The following is a 15,635-nucleotide window of genomic DNA, read 5'->3' on the forward strand; positions in this document are numbered from 1 at the left end:
GGACCCTGGGATCATAACCTGAGCCGAAGGCAGACGCTTAACGACTGAGCCACCCAGGCACCCCGGTTATTTGTGTTTTATAAAGCTCAGGCATTTGACATTGCTGGCTAGAGAGCAGAAGACAGAGTGATAAACAGGCCCAGAAATCCGGACTCTGGCATGAGGGTCTGCGGGGAGCCAGCTCTGCCTTCATTCATATAAAATCTTTAGAAATTAGCTACTTTATGACAGGAGTCCCCTTCGGATGATTTCCAACATACTTGGGGACAGTCAACAAGATGTATCCCTCCGGTGAATGGTTATTATAAAGACAGATGGACTAAAAAATGAATATCAAGAACAATCCAAAATGAAGGATGTGAACAGACGCTGCACACGAAATGCTAATGGTTGTCAAATACATGCAAAGACGCTCAACATCATTCAGAAGAGAAATGGAAAGCTACACAGCGATCCCTCTCCTCATGTATCAAGTAGGCAAAGATGTAGAAGTTGGACAATGCACTCTCTTAGCGAAGCTCTAGAGAAGCGCTCGCACACGCTGGGGAGGCAAGTTCACTTATTTCCCAAAATCAGAAACCGCAGAGGCACCCTTGGACCCAGCAATCCCACTTCTGAGGAATCCTAATACAGGCACACCTGCCCCCCACAAACTGATGAATGTTCGGGGCTTTTCTGTGCACAGCGTTTTAATAGCAAAAGATTGGCTATAACCCACGTGATCAGTATGGAAAGGGTCAAATAAATTAGGGTACGTTGTCAAGATGGAAGGCTACGCAGTTGTTCAAGAAAAGGAGGGAAGCTCTGCGCACCGTTATGGAAAGATCTCCAGGGTAAAGCAGGGGATAAAAGGGTGCAAGTAGCGTATGGGAAAGGCCTCGATTTATGTAAGAGGAGGGAAAAATACCCGTGTCTGCCTACGAGAATCAGAAAAAATGCTGGGAGTCTACCATCAATCCCAAGAAATGGGTATCGCGCTCAGAGACATTGTGCTTCCCATCTTCGGGCAGCTTAGGAATGACAATGTTTATATACCCATTAGGGACTTCAGGAATCCTCCAACGAAGTTCTTCTTCAAGATGCCAGGATTTAAAGTAACATAAGGATAAGACAGACACTCTGATATTCTGAGTTGATGGTTTCAACCAACGTCCAAAGCCCGCCCCCCACCCGCACCCGGGAATCACAGGTAGGACTTGGGCCTAGGCCAGTGACTTTCAGACTGTTTCTTTGAATGATCCACAGCTAATCCGCAGTTTACCTGGCTAAAATTCGGTAGGTTTGGCAGTGCTTTGAAGGGGACGCTCCCTTCTTGCGTTTTCTGCATTCAGACAGGATTTGCAGGGGAGCTAACAACAAAGGGATTTAATTAGAAAACAAGAGCTTGCTGTCGGTGGCTTTTTGAAGGGGAACCATGAATACATATTCTTGTGGGCCTTTGCCTGATTACATTTGTTAATAAGGAATGCCAAAACATGTGCACCAAAAACCGTTCAAGGTCTTTTGGTAGCAAATTATACTTGTAAATTTGATGTAAGTTGATCACTGGAAGAACTCACACTCTTTGAAGATTTGAATTCATAAATGTATGAAAGAATTAAGTGGTTCTTTCCCCTAGTGATATAAAGTATTAAATGGCAGGGAAAAAAATGTGTTTGAAATCAACGGAGGAAATAATTCATTTTGAAAATTATCCCATAAAAATGTTAAATAGGAAAAATATGCCAGGCCAGTTTCTACTGGATAAAGAAAGTAGAAATATGCAATGGGCAAACTTAATGATGATGGGCTGGGCAATGTCCCATCAAGCGCTTTGTCTTCTGTAATGTTTTCGTTATTCCACTATGGCAGTCTTAGGCACAGTAATCTATTCCATCCATCCCCAGAGGACAAAGAAAGGGAGACTAATTCTGATCAGCAGAAAACTGGCTGGCCTTTGGAGCCTTTAAGAGGGCAGTGGCTCTTGATCAAGGAGAAATGAATGTCTTTGAAGACTGCATCTTAGATTGTTTTGTTAATACATAAAATTCTCTCTTTATCATGCAGAAGACTCATTTCAAAAGGAAACTGCAAGTCAATGAGGATTAGTTTGGCTTCTTGGAGGTCAGAACTAAATCTACAAAACGAATAAAAAGCTGCTGAAATAAACAAGAATGTGAAATTGCTCATCCGCGGGGATGATGTAACTAATACTGACATAATTTCCAAGCAGCAGAGCAAAACTAGGTCAAAGCATGTTGGCCTAACATAATAAGCATTTTTGCTCCCAGAATTTTACCATGTAGGCTGTGTCTGCAGGCATTAATGTCTTCTGTTATCAATGTTCGGGGCTGTCCCAAACAATTTATGTCTTATCACTCTCTTTGTTAGTTAAACCAAAACAACGTAGTTTACATGTGAACTATTCCATTCTGACAGCTGAAATGTTAGAAAGGGGAAATGTTAAAAATATTCAGGAAGTGTCTCCTCCAGGCTGAGAAGCACTGATCACTAAATATTCATTATTTAATAGTCTCCTATCACGGTTCTTCTACACTCAGAAATGTCTCTCACTCAGTTCTCATGACTCTTATTCCTTCTTTCACTCAGCCACATAGAAAGGGCAGCAGCATCCATATCTCTTTAGAAATCCTCTTTAAACCTTGACCAATGAAAAAAACCTCCACTGAGTCCCTCGGTGAGTAGCCAATTTTTCTATTCTGCTTTCCCCAGATGCTGAGTAGAAGGACTCATCCTTGCTTCACCCTTCTATTTGCTCCATTTCATTTTCCTGCACTATTTCCACAAAGCAACCCTGATTAATTCGCAGAAAAAAGGACTCCCCTCACTCCTACAACTTTCTTCTGTGTAAACATAATCTTCTAAAGGTTTTACTCTCTGACATGTTCCCACTTATCTAAAATCAGAGCAAAGAATATGTAGACAAAAGTAGCACAAAATCCAAAGGTAAGGCTATGTGACCATTTGAATTTTTCAGACGGTATTTGCTCCTAAAGGGGTACAGTCCTTCCTGATTCTTGACTCGCCAGAAACCATCGACCCACTGGAACTGTCTTGGCATTTATTAGCACACTAAATTAGACCGTAAAAAAAAAAAAAAATCAGACCGTGATCCCCAAACACCCAAATTATATCTTATCAGAAGGCATGTGGTGTATGTAGTCAAAAGGCAGTAAGATGGGGAGTCGAGAAGACGCAGGTTCTAGAAGTAAACTTGCTCATACCTTCGCTCCCTGATGGAGGGTAAAACATCCCTCTGAGTGAAAATTTCAACCCACACATGCTACGCTTTTAACCAGTGCTCTCTGTGTCTCCTAAATAAATAGATTTCTAGTATTTGGGGATGCTTTCCATTTCTCTGTTTCTTTATCTGGCCATTCATCTAGGTATTGGCAACTGAGCAGGGCATTCAACGAACGGCGCTTGTCCACAAACAGCTCCTTTCCTCTGAATTTCTGGGGAAGGCCACTTCAAAATACATACAACTAAAGCCACACTCGGCCACTTGACATATGACAGACAACACAGTCTACTGCGTGGGCCCTTTGAAAATGTATTCGTCCCGTTGTCTCCATAAACCAGTAAATGTCTCAGAAATTTCTATTTCATCATTTTAACCATAACTCTCAGTCTGTCACACCCAGAAGCAGTGAAAATCCTTTGTCCAGCATATGTCTTGAATTTCGTAGAGAAAATGTGGCTCCCATATGCGCAGAATAGAGCAGAAGACTTCGGTCTTCTCTCAGAAACAATCTCCCAGTTGCTGAGAGACCTTGGGCATGCCCCTCACCTGGCAAAATAAACCAACTGCACATGGGCCAAAGGCCTAACACGCCAGGTTGGGCTCAATGAGAGCAAGAAGGAGATTCCATCGTTGCTTTTAGGCTTTGAGCTATGGGAGGACACATCCCATTTCTTTTTTTTTTTTTTTAAGACTTTCTTTTTTTTTTTTTTTTAAAGATTTTATTTATTTATTAGAGAGAGAGCACATGAGAGGGGGGAGGGTCAGAGGGAGAAGCAGACCCCCCGCTGAGCAGGGAGCCTGATGCGGGACTCGATCCAGGGACTCCAGGATCATGACCTGAGCCGAAGGCAGTCGCTTAACCAACTGAGCCACCCAGGCGCCCGGACACATCCCATTTCGTAAGCAGTTCTGCAGCCCCATCAGGGAGGGGATAAGCTACACTGCCTGCCACGTTCCCGGCTCTGTCTACACCCAGAACACAACCACACGGGCTACATGGTCAAGTAACAGCGAACTCCTCTGGTTTTTCTCTAATGTCAATCCATTCAGTCCTTGCTATTCCCCAACCTTTCTTCCTCTTGAAAATGCTTCCTGGATCCCTGCTCAGCGGGATGCCTGCTTCTCCCTCTCTCCCTCTCCCCCTGCTTGTGTTCCCTCTCTCGCTGTGTCTCTCTCTGTCAAGTAAGTAAATAAAATCTTTTAAAGAAATAAAAAAAAAATTTTTTTAAAGAAAATGCTTCCTGGAAAATGCTCTTTCCTGCTAAAATTCATCTAGCGTGCGTCCATAAAATATGTAATGATTCTTCTTGTGTGCCAGGCACTGTGCCTGGGCCCGGGGATTTAAAGGTAATTAAGATGTAACTCTTGCTCTTGAATAACTCAGTCCCAAGATAGGCAGACAAATGATTAACTGGAAATATACGTACCATTTCCAATACGTGTGTGGATAAGAGGAAGCGCCAGCTTTTTTCTTCCCATTTATTCTAATCCAATAGACAGCGCTGAGCTTATGAAGAGCATCCTTACAAACAACCCAAACCCACAAGTACCATCACTCCCCCCAATTGGCCCCTTGTGCTTTCCTGGCTGTCACTCACAAAGACTCGGTGAGTCCCCAAGTTGAGGCAGGATGCCAAGAAAAGAACAAGTGAAGAGGTCAGACCCACGGGTGGACATACCAGCCAGTCCCATCTGCCAAAGGCATGACCCTGCCCACAAATGTCCCGGAAAGGGCAATCCCGATTTTTGCAGATCCAGGCTCTACCGCCTGCTTTTTCTCCAAGGTAGGATTCATCTTGAGGTTTGAAGGGCTAAGCGTCATGAGCTTCAGCTCATACATATTGCTTCTCCCCCAACACCTGCCAGAGACCATTGTCTAGAGGAAGTAGGAGTGTGGTTTGGAGGTGGGGCAGGGCAGGAGGGAAAACTGGGCAATTACAGAAACTCAACTCACTGTATATTTGGATAGGGAGTCCCAGTGAGACCCAGAAGGTATCAGAAGGATGGAGAAAGAAAGGTGCGAACTAGTGTAAACTTTTCCTACTTCAGATATTGCCAAGACTGGCCTATTACCCAAAGTATGGTAACTCTTTCTCCTTCTGTGGTCCCATCCTTGTCCTCAAAACTCAGAACTGAATCTGATATTAATCAGATTGGTTATTTTTTAAGATAGTGAGTTCTGGAAATGGAATCATTTCTCATTGGAAAACCTCCTGGGTTTCAAACAACAAACTCTTAGAGCATAAAGCCTTCCTGGATTGGGGACTGCTTTGGAGTCAATTTTCTCTATTGATAAAAATTGGTTAGGGTCCCCTGGGTGACTCGGTCAGTTAAGCGTCTGCCTTCGGCTCAGGTCATGATCCCAGGGGCCTGGGACCGAGCCCCGCATCGGGCTCCCTGCTCAGCGGGGAGTCTGCTTCTCCCTCTCCCTCTGCCTTTCCCTCTGCTTGTGCTCTCTCTCTCTCTGTCAAATAAATAAATAAAATCTTAAAAAAGAAATAAATTTAAAAAATGAAAATTGGTTATATTACTACTTAATAATTATGATAAATGTATTTTAACTAGGAACTCATAACTTTCTACAAATGGATATGTAGCTAAAAATTCACTAAGCTTCACAAATACAAATCATTTGTCAAGTCTCCTAAGGTCAAGAAAGCTTTGGCTACCAATTTATCAAGTAGATTCTTATCCATACAAATGTAGTTATTAATAAGCAGGCATTCTGCCCATGAATAACTTACATTGTGCTTCAGGCACAATAAACTATATATCAGATCAAAAGTCTTTTGAGGGCAGGGATCATATTAAAATCATGTCTGTAGCCCAAAAAGGCATATAATAACCATTTAAAAAACCTTAAATGAACGGACTACTGGATATATTCCTTCTGTAAGTACTCAGCAAATGTCCTTGAATAATGTAAGGAATGAAGGACAGCCTCTCTATTATACTCATCATAAACAGTTGACTGTATATAAAACCTTCAAGTCCATTTGCATTACAAATGATCAGTACATCTCTTTTTTGTTTGTTTGCCTTTTTAAGCCAAAACTTCTTTTATAGCACAAAGCAGGTAAGTTCTTAGTTTTGTTTGTTTGCTTTGTTTTGTTTTATTCTAGGAAAGTCCTCTCTCAACATTTTTTTTTCAGTGCCTCAATTTTCTGACCTTTCTGGAGGCCATTAACCATCCTAATCTGTGTGGTATTTTCCTCCAGGAGGGGAAAAAAGGTCTTGTGGATCCAGAAGGGTCCCTAATATTTTGTCCTTTCATTTAAAGAAATTTCTAGAGCATGCCAGCTTATAAAACTAGGTAAGCAACCTTCTAGAACAAAACCCCCGAGATGAGTTTCATGTGAAATAAAAGGAGTTGATAATGAGCCAGAAAGAATCATGTTGATAAAACTGTCCCATTTCTAAATGGGATATTAGATTCCTGTTTGACCTGGCTTTGTAGCCCTTTCTTTAATCACAGCGTATCTGATATTCTCTTCCTTGAATGAACTCATTTTCATCGTGGCTTTGGTCACAAGATTAAAGAATCGCTAACTAATTGTTTCAAGTAAGCAGAGCAATTCTCCCGGCCTCCGATCCGGCTCCCAGCAGCGGAGGCCGCTGCCCAGCCTTCCATCATAGACACTTCAAGCCTGACCTCTGCAGGTGGCTAGCTGAAATGCACAGCGCCCAATCAGATCGGGGTCTTTCTTTTTAAAATCCCACCAAGTTCTGAAAATGCAAACATTCACACTAAGTGTAACAGGGAGATTGATCATGTGTTGGCTTTCCCTTTCGTTTCATAAGTTGCTTTTTGGAAGTAGCCACCGTTTGACTGAAAAGCATTTAAATTTCATCTGCAAAATACACTGGTCGTGGCTAACCATGGATTCTCTTTGCCTTATCGAGAAAAATCCAAATGATTCGGATGAACTGGGATCCTCAGATCATGCGGGTTAAAAATGTCCTTATCGGCCCCACCTTTTTCTAATCAAATTACTCTTTGTCCAGTGACCAAATCCCTCCCCTACTCCACGAAACACTGTGCAGTCCAGGTTGCCATAGCTACCTTGGATGTCTATTTACCACACAAGGGATCAAAGCCAGGAGACATCCACATACACACTTAGCCTTAAAACTTGCTGGAATGTCTGCGGATAACATGCACCTACCAGTTAAAGGATTTGCCCACAGCCTATGCGGTCCCCAGCCAAGCAAACTAAGAACGCACGTCATAACGAATGGCAAGGAAAAGCCAACTTGAATATTTCAAAATGACCAATAAGAATCTTGAATCTGACAGCAAGTCTTGTGATTCTAACATTCCCTGCAAAGGAGAGATAGCAGGGAAGACACGAACATCTGAAGACGCTGGACCTCCACACCGACCTCCAAACCATGTGCAAAAACTTGGAACAGCTGTTGAAAGGGAACATTTCTCAGATACCTATTTTAAATTCCGGCTGGGTACAGTATCTTTCTATCTCAATGTTGGGACAAATGAGAACAGAAATGCCTTGTCAACTTTTATAGGCTTGACTTTCAAATGGAGGAAACCGTAAAACATACTTGGGATACTAACGTGTTGGTTACAGAATCGTAAGAAAAAGGGATGCTGTAGGGGAGTCCTGTTTTAAGCCCTAGCACTTCGAATTCCAAGCCTCGGGCGCACAGGTAGCCTGCCTTTCGGAGTGGGTAGGAATCCTCCTCAGAATTGCACCTAAGCTGCTGCCTATCTTTATACTTGGCCCGTTCTCTGCCTTCACCTCACCATTTGCTCAATGAGGATCAAACTGCCACCTCGTTCTCTCCTGGGGATGTGACAGAAAATAAACAGCTCATGGTTCCTAAAGGACTTTCTAATCCTCAAAGGAAAGATTAATACAGAGACATTCATTATTAAACCAGATGTCCTTGGGCATTTTAATTCCAATCCGAAGAATGCAAAACAGGCCAGTCACAGCTTCCTTGTAATAGCACCACGCTAGCCTTGCAGGAATTGAGCAGCTGCTTAAAGCTCTGGCTAACTACCTCCTTTTCCCCCTTCACACTCTAAGGCAAAAGGCGATGATCTGTCTTAGTCTATCGCAGATAAGAGTGTGCGCCTTCTTCCCTTGGAGTGTTTTGGGAAGTCATCAGGATATTAAAAAGGCAAAATAGGTCTGGAGAAGCTGCTCTTCTTTCTTTCTAGCTTGAGACAGAATTATTTGTTCTTCTGCACAGGGACAATGAGCGGTGCGCTATTTGGGGAGGATATGTGCAGTTGCAAGAATGCCACAGGCAAACCTGTTGTTCTTGGCTGGGCCTCCCCAACAGGTGGCCATGCCTTTCCTTTCGCCTGGGAACAGAGCAAATTCCTTCTCAAGGAAGTTTCAGGAAAGTTTCCCATTTATGATCAGAGTGCGGAGAAAGATTGGCACACGCTTTGAACTTACTGCCTGATAAAGGCAAATCAGGTTTACACTTTTCTTTTGTCCTCACTCAGCGTGACCTTAGGAACCCTCAAATAATATTAACCTTCCATGCGTTTCTTCTTTTTTTTCCTGCCACCCTGGCAGAGAGCAAAACCCCTCTGAATCTCCTCTCCAGGCAGGCAGCTTTCTCATTCTGCTGGCAGCTCCTGGCTACCTGATACACCTAGTACGTGGCAGGGGTCTCTTGGCTGCCACACCATTGTTCCGCATTGTGCAGCCCTGGGGACGGATCACTCCTCAGAGAGGAGATTGGATTTCTTTGCCGAGCTGATGACACACGGACCTATTTGGTAGTTAACACTGCGAATCCGGCCGGGGCTGCCGGGCTGGGGTGGCAGATCGGCTGGTGGGTGCGATTCACCCAGCCTGGACGCAGCAGTTTGCCCCAAGAGAAACTCAAATAAAGTTAGGCTTAATCCACACCAGTAACTCCACCACCTCATCCCCTCCACAGCTGCTGTGGAACAAGGTGTGAGATGCTTGAAACGCTGGACTGCCCCCTATTCTTTGGATGAGCAATGACTCTCCCCGCCTTCCGCCTACCCACAGCCCCCCACCCCCTCGGAACAGGCCAAAAAATTACGAGACACACAGAGTCAGAGGGTTAAAAAGTCGTTCAGTCACTGAATGACAAAGGAGTTATTACATGGGTACCCTTAAAACTTCAATACCGGGCTGAATTCCAATTCACTCGAATGCCACGACGCGCCAGGCATGGGGGAAATCATGCCAAGACGGACAGCATGCCTCTGGCATCAGGCTCCGGGAGTGCCACCATCCCACAGGGATTGTGTGGGAACAGGGATTCTGAAAACTGAGCTCAGACACCACCAAGGAGAGGACAGGTGGCCCTGCACAGGATCAAATGACTTCTTTGTTCCAGCTAAGGACCTTTGTCAAAATTGTTTTGCGCTCCTCTTTTTCCTTTTAGATCCTTTCCATTTGGGCCTCTTGCTCCTTCTCCCCCACCCATCCGACTGCTCGGCATAAAAAGAATGGGGTCGCTCCCATTCTTTTTATGTTCAGGTTTGCAGAACTGAAAAAAACTCAGCCTCGGCCCCAATGTCCAGCAAGGCAAGGGCAATTCATTGAAAACACACACCGCACTTGCTTGTCTAAATGGGTTTTTCCGCACTCACAGCAACTTGCCAACCACGCTGCTTAGGGAGCAATCAGCAGAGGGTCCTGGCGCCCGTCTGTTGGGGGGGCAGGGGGGGCTCTGCACCACCTCCCGAGGCGGCAGGAAACAGACAGAAAGTTCTAAACCCCTCGCCCTGGCCCCAAAAGGGAAAGTTTGCTTCCTATGCAAATCACCTCCCTCAAAGAGCTCGGGGTGGTGGGTGCTGAACCCATTTAGAAAAAAAAAGTGAAGAGCTTTTTTGGTGGTAGTACAGATGCTAACTTTTCCCACCCAGATTCACCGAGAGCTGGCAAAAGCAATTAACACTCCTCTGGTAATTCTCTGCCCTTGCCAGCCTCCCAGCATGTTTTCCCAATCTTGTCTTCCCTTTCTATGAGTAGTGATCTTGATATTCATATATTGACATAAGAGTCTTCCCTAAGTTTGAATAAGTTGTATATCGCACCCTTTTTTTGGCTTCATACACCCACTTTTTTTCTTTTCCTTTCTTACTAGCAAAGCTATAAACCTCTCTGCCTGGGCTGATAAGGAATTTTATCATTCTGCCCCGAAGCCACGGAAGAAGCTGCCCGCTTAGAATTCCTTTCAAAGACTCATTTTAAGTCATCCCGAGCCTTTCTCAGCTCACTGCTTCAGGGTTGTCTTCTCACGTCCAGAAGCAACACAGTTTCAAAACCGCTAGAACAGAAAAATAAATCTGCATTTTTCTGGAAGGACTGTCTGTGCTCACTTCAGGCTGGTTCCGCCTTCTCAGCCATGAACACAGTTAAGTGCTCAGGATGAGAAGCCAAAATGAGATCAGACGCCCCGTGTAATTCTTTTTCAGGATATTCAGTTATCTTTAGTCTAATCCAAAGCATAGGATAGAGGCTAAAAGCCTGAGATGAATCCTGCACAATACATTCCAGCGACTGCAAACTGGAATTGATTTACATATTCTACAAACCGCTTTTAAGCCCTTTACAATGACTGGCTGACATCACCAATCACAATTAGAGGCAAAGTGGGGAAGGGGGTAGAGGGGTGGGGGGGGCCTCAGAAAATCGGCTTCTTCGGTGCCCTTAGGAAAATGCAGCCCGGTCTTTACGCCAAACGGACGGAGTTGCACGGCATCTGCCAATCCGGCAAGCTCGCCGGAGTAGCATCGCAGGGGGCCCAGGCTGCGCCCTCCCTCTCCCCACGCCTGTGCAGCCCCGGGTGCTTACCTGCCTCATGTTTAGAATTCCATGACCCATCCGGCAGGGAGCGAGCTGCCTCGAAGCCCACGCCGCGCTCTTCAGAGGGGAAACGCCAAACCCAACAAGAAGCCCGCGAGACAAAAGCAACGCAGTGAGATCCACAGGCAGCAAAGAGCACGTTTTCTTCCTTTTCCTTTGATCTGTTGCTACACGCACTCTGCCCAAGACAATGTCAAGTTTCTCCAGCTTTTCTTCCCAGCCTATGAAAAGTCGGGCTCCGGGAAGCGAGGACCGCCTGGCTCTTATTTCAAATCGGGTCTCAGAGACGTCGTAGGTGGCTGCCTCGGGCCCCGGAGGAGCCCCGCCAATCAGGAGGAAGGGGTGGGTCCTGGGAGCCAGAAAGCCCGCCCCCGCCGGGATTAGAGAGCTTTCAGGGTTTAAATGGCTGGAAGCAGCTGAGACACTGCTCCCAAAGTGGAGGATGAGTTCTAGTCTGATCTCGCTGCTCGGGGCTGCTCAAAGCCTAACTAACTAGCGTCGGGCCTTAAGGCCTTTGCCTTTTAGGAGCGCCCTAAAAGCACGAAAGCATTTGGAAGGGGCGCGACTATTTCAGCCAGGAAAGGGCAACATCCAGGACCCGACCATCTTTTTGGAAAAGGGTATCTAGCCCCGAAGTCCTACTGCGGCAAAGCCACTGGGGAGGAAACCAAATTGTTATGCAGAACACCTTGGGAGGAGGGTGGCACCCACCTCATTTCCATATAGATGAACTGTATATCCAGGCTCAAAACAAATCTAAATGGGAACTTGCACACAAATCTATTGAAACACAACAGATGACCAAGAATCTTTATCTGTTGAGGGCCCAAGGCATAATTTCAGATAATACTGTTATTAGAAAAAGAAACACGGATGTTTCGTCAAGCAGACCATTTCTAAGGTAAGCCTATCTACCTTTCACCACGGCTCACCTTACCAACAGAGCGGATCCGGTGAACTTATGAGCAGGGACTAGCTGGCCATCATCTCAGTAGGATGGGAGGAAAGCTAGCTGGCTTCTTATAAACTTAAACCCAAACTTAAAAAGAATTCCCAAAGTGGGTTTTCTTGACTCCACATAAACAGCGACTTTATTTGACTCTTAGCCAGTGTGATTTCAATGCAAATCTACCTTTGGATTTCAAAAAAAGGGCAAGGCGAGCCAAGACGACTTTGTGTACCACCTGTGCTATATTTTGTTTCCCAAAGAAGTGGCCAAAATTGGGCGCCTGGGTGGCTCAGTCGGTTAAGCGACTGCCTTCGGCTCAGGTCATGATCCTGGAGTCCCGGGATCGAGTCCCGCATCGGGCTCCCCGCTCGGCAGGGAGTCTGCTTCTCCCTCTGACCCTCCTCCCTCTCCTGCTCTCTCTCTCATTCTCTCTCTCAAGTAAATAAATAAAATCTTAAAAAAAAAAAAAAAAAAGAAGTGGCCAAAATTTTGTGAGGCTAATTCAGTGAATATTTTTAAATTCTTGTATGAGAGGCAAAAATAACAAGTTAGCAGATAATGAATGGGCTTAGTAGTTACGAACTCTGTCCCGTTCTCTGGAAACTCAGCAGCCCAATATCTGGACCCGGAGGTCCACAACCCCCCACCAACCCCCCACCTTAGTAGGCGAAGGGCCCACCTGGTGACTCAAGCTGACTTGTACTTATTTCGGAGCCCTTCATTATGACCTAGACCAACCTTAGCACTATTGCCCTTTGGGCTCGGATCATTCTCCGCGGAGGGTGCTGTGCTGTACGTTGTGGGATGTTGAGCAGCACCCCGGTCTCGGCCCACTAGATGCCCGTGGCTTTCTCACAGCCATGACAATCAATAATAGCCAATTACCAAATGTCCTCTGGGGGGTGGGGGGGTAAAATCACGCCAGACTGAGACCCATGGATGTACCAGCTCTGAAATATTGGTTCTCAAGCTACAGTGTGCAAGAAAACTTCTGGGGAGACTGTTAAAAATGCAAATCCCAAAACCCCTGCTCTTGTTCCAAGAGAATCTGATTTGTTGGTTTGAGGAGGAGCCTGGGAATCTGCATTTTTGCGCCCCCCGCACCCCCCCCCCCGCCCTCAAAGGACTCTGATTCACTTTGAGATATACTGCACCTGTTCCTGCCCTAGGTATGCCCTCAGCCCCAGGACATAGGGAGCTACCCAGAGCTGCTGCCATTCAGTATCACTTGAGTTAAATCCCAAGGTGCATCTCATTTCTCACCTTCAACAGAAGCTTCTCACAACTGCGTTTGCCTTCTGCGGTCATCATCTCAAAGGTAAACGTGACTGGGATTTCCTCTCGCCATCACTGTGCCCTTTCCAAGTTTCAGCCATCCTTCTTCTCCTTTAGCCCACTCCCCTACCATCCTACAAGGTCACATGTCACATGTTCTTCTGTGCGTTCCCCAACACCCAAGACAAATTGATCCCTTCCCTCTAAGCTCATAAAGCAGTTCATAGACACCTGGTGGTGTGCTGGTAAATGTTTAACAACCAGCTCTCAGGAAAAAAAAAAAAAAAGCCAAGATTTGTAGTAGCCTTTGCCAGTTTCCATGCTGCAAATACTCCCTCCTTTCCCACCCTGTGTTCAGGGCACTGAACACAGAGTTGGAAAGAGTGGTGCCGAATCAGGAGATGGTAAGCACCAGCTTGAGCCAACCATGATACACCTCTCCTGTCACTTCCATGGGATACAGTCATCCTCCGCTCTCGAGTCCCTCTCTCCTATTAGACCATGACACTCTCAAGGGCAAGAATGGTGGCCCATTCATCCTTGCAAGCCAGCCCCTTGCACTGTACCTGCTGCGGAGTAGGTGGTCAACCAACATGTGTGGGGAGCAAACGCAAGGCAATGGGCCACTTCCCCGAGACATGGACACCCATCTGACTGCTGCCACTGCCGCAGTGAGGAAGGGAAAAGACTCTCATAGAAACTTAAGCTCTGACAGTTACCGTTTTACCATAATGTCATATCTATTCTGTACTGACGAAAACAATAAGCACAATGCCATCTTCCATCCTAACACGCCCACAGCTGAGCGCCATAAACAGACCAGGGTGAAACACTAGAGGCCAGCCTTCTAAAACAGAACCTCAACTTCATGGACATATTTGTGAGACACCATAGTTTTTACGTTTTTATATGAAGGCATCCCACACTTTTGCATCCACATACTTGCACATTCTATCAGCTATAGGTTCCAAAGAGCTCCAGGAGGAGTATATACAATAACCCCTGGGAAGTCTATGGAAGGGCATTTCCTCTGGTAAGAGAGACAGTAATTGGTGATGGTCATCTCTACCACCTTCTCGTTATGCACTAAGCCAGGAATGCTATGGTGGTATCATTAACAAATACCACTTACGAGTGCCTACTGTGAGCCCAGCATATTGCCAGGTTCTTCACAAACGTGCGCCATTTACTCTGCACCAAAATACCAAAAAGTAGACATCACCATTGTCGGGCTATGATGAACAGACGAGATCAGTGAGGCAAGGTAAATAACCCAAGATCTTCTTGTTATAAATTGCTATACCAGGTATCAAGTGTTTGGGATCAGAATAACTCTGCTTTCTGTTGTAAAATGTGCTGTCTCCAGAAGTGTCCAGGAAACGCCTAAAGAAAGAGGATGGTGTAGGGCGCCTGGGTGGCTCAGTTGGTTAAGCGACTGCCTTCGGCTCAGGTCATGATCCTGGAGTCCTGGGATCGAGTCCCGCATCGGGCTCCCTGCTCAGCAGGGAGTCTGCTTCTCCCTCTGACCCTCCTCCCTCTCATGCTCTCTCTATCTCATTCTCTCTCTCAAATAAATAAATAAAATCTTTAAAAAAAAAAAGAAAGAAAGAAAGAGGATGGTGTAAAAAATGAAGTCTTTTTCATTTATAAGTAAACAAATATAATTTTTAACACTTCGAATGAAATAAATGGCCCCTTGGGGGTTGTCCACTAAGTGAGCATTAGATCCACTTATGGGGAACAGTGTAAGCAAGTAAAGTGAAACAAGTAAAGACACTTGCTTCCCCAAAGGAGAAGATGTCCTCTTCCGCAGCGTGTGATTAACAGTGTGTGCAAGGCCCCTGGGTGGCTCAGTCAGTTAGGCGTCTGCCTTCGGCTCAGGTCAGGATCGCAGGGTCCTGGGATCGAGTCCCGCATCAGGCTCCCTGCTTGGCGAGGAGTCTGCTTCTCCCTCTGCCTCTGCCTCCCTCGCCCCGCTCATGCTCGCTCTCTCTCTCTCTCTCTCTCGCTTGCTCTTAAATAAATAAATAAAATCTTAAAAAAAAAACAACAACCGTGTGTGCAAATGGCAGCTGAAGGCATGTTGTAGTGTAAGGTAGCTAGGCAACAGTCCTGTATGGTTATGTGCAGGTTTGGTTATAAACAGACCTGCACAGTGTCACATAGGTGCCTGGGCAGGTGGCCCTGGGCAGGTGGCCCTGGGCAGGCCCTCCTGGATATGGCTAGGCATGAGCATGGCACCTCACAGGAGAGCTAGCAGGACCTGCACCGCCTCATTCTGTGTTCTATTAGGGTCAAAGCATATGGGATTAGCATTTGTGTAAATAAATCGTGGTTGACT

The 15,635-nt window shown here is 45.7% G+C and overlaps 1 protein-coding gene across 1 annotated transcript in view; it reads right to left on the reverse strand.

The window, feature by feature from the left end:
- The window catches only part of MID1 (midline 1), a 150,610-nt gene extending 138,545 nt beyond the window's left edge, over positions 1-12,065 (reverse strand). Inside the window, exon 1 of the mRNA XM_035029690.1 lies at positions 11,059-12,065. The gene's annotated coding sequence lies outside the window, so the exon portion shown is untranslated. The remainder of the gene's footprint in view (positions 1-11,058) is intronic.
- Between the last annotated feature and the right edge of the window lie 3,570 nt (positions 12,066-15,635).

Source organism: Mirounga leonina, unplaced genomic scaffold (genome assembly GCF_011800145.1).
Source record: "Mirounga leonina isolate KUSES-001 unplaced genomic scaffold, KU_Mleo_1.0 Mir_268, whole genome shotgun sequence".
Classification (NCBI taxonomy): domain Eukaryota; kingdom Metazoa; phylum Chordata; class Mammalia; order Carnivora; family Phocidae; genus Mirounga; species Mirounga leonina.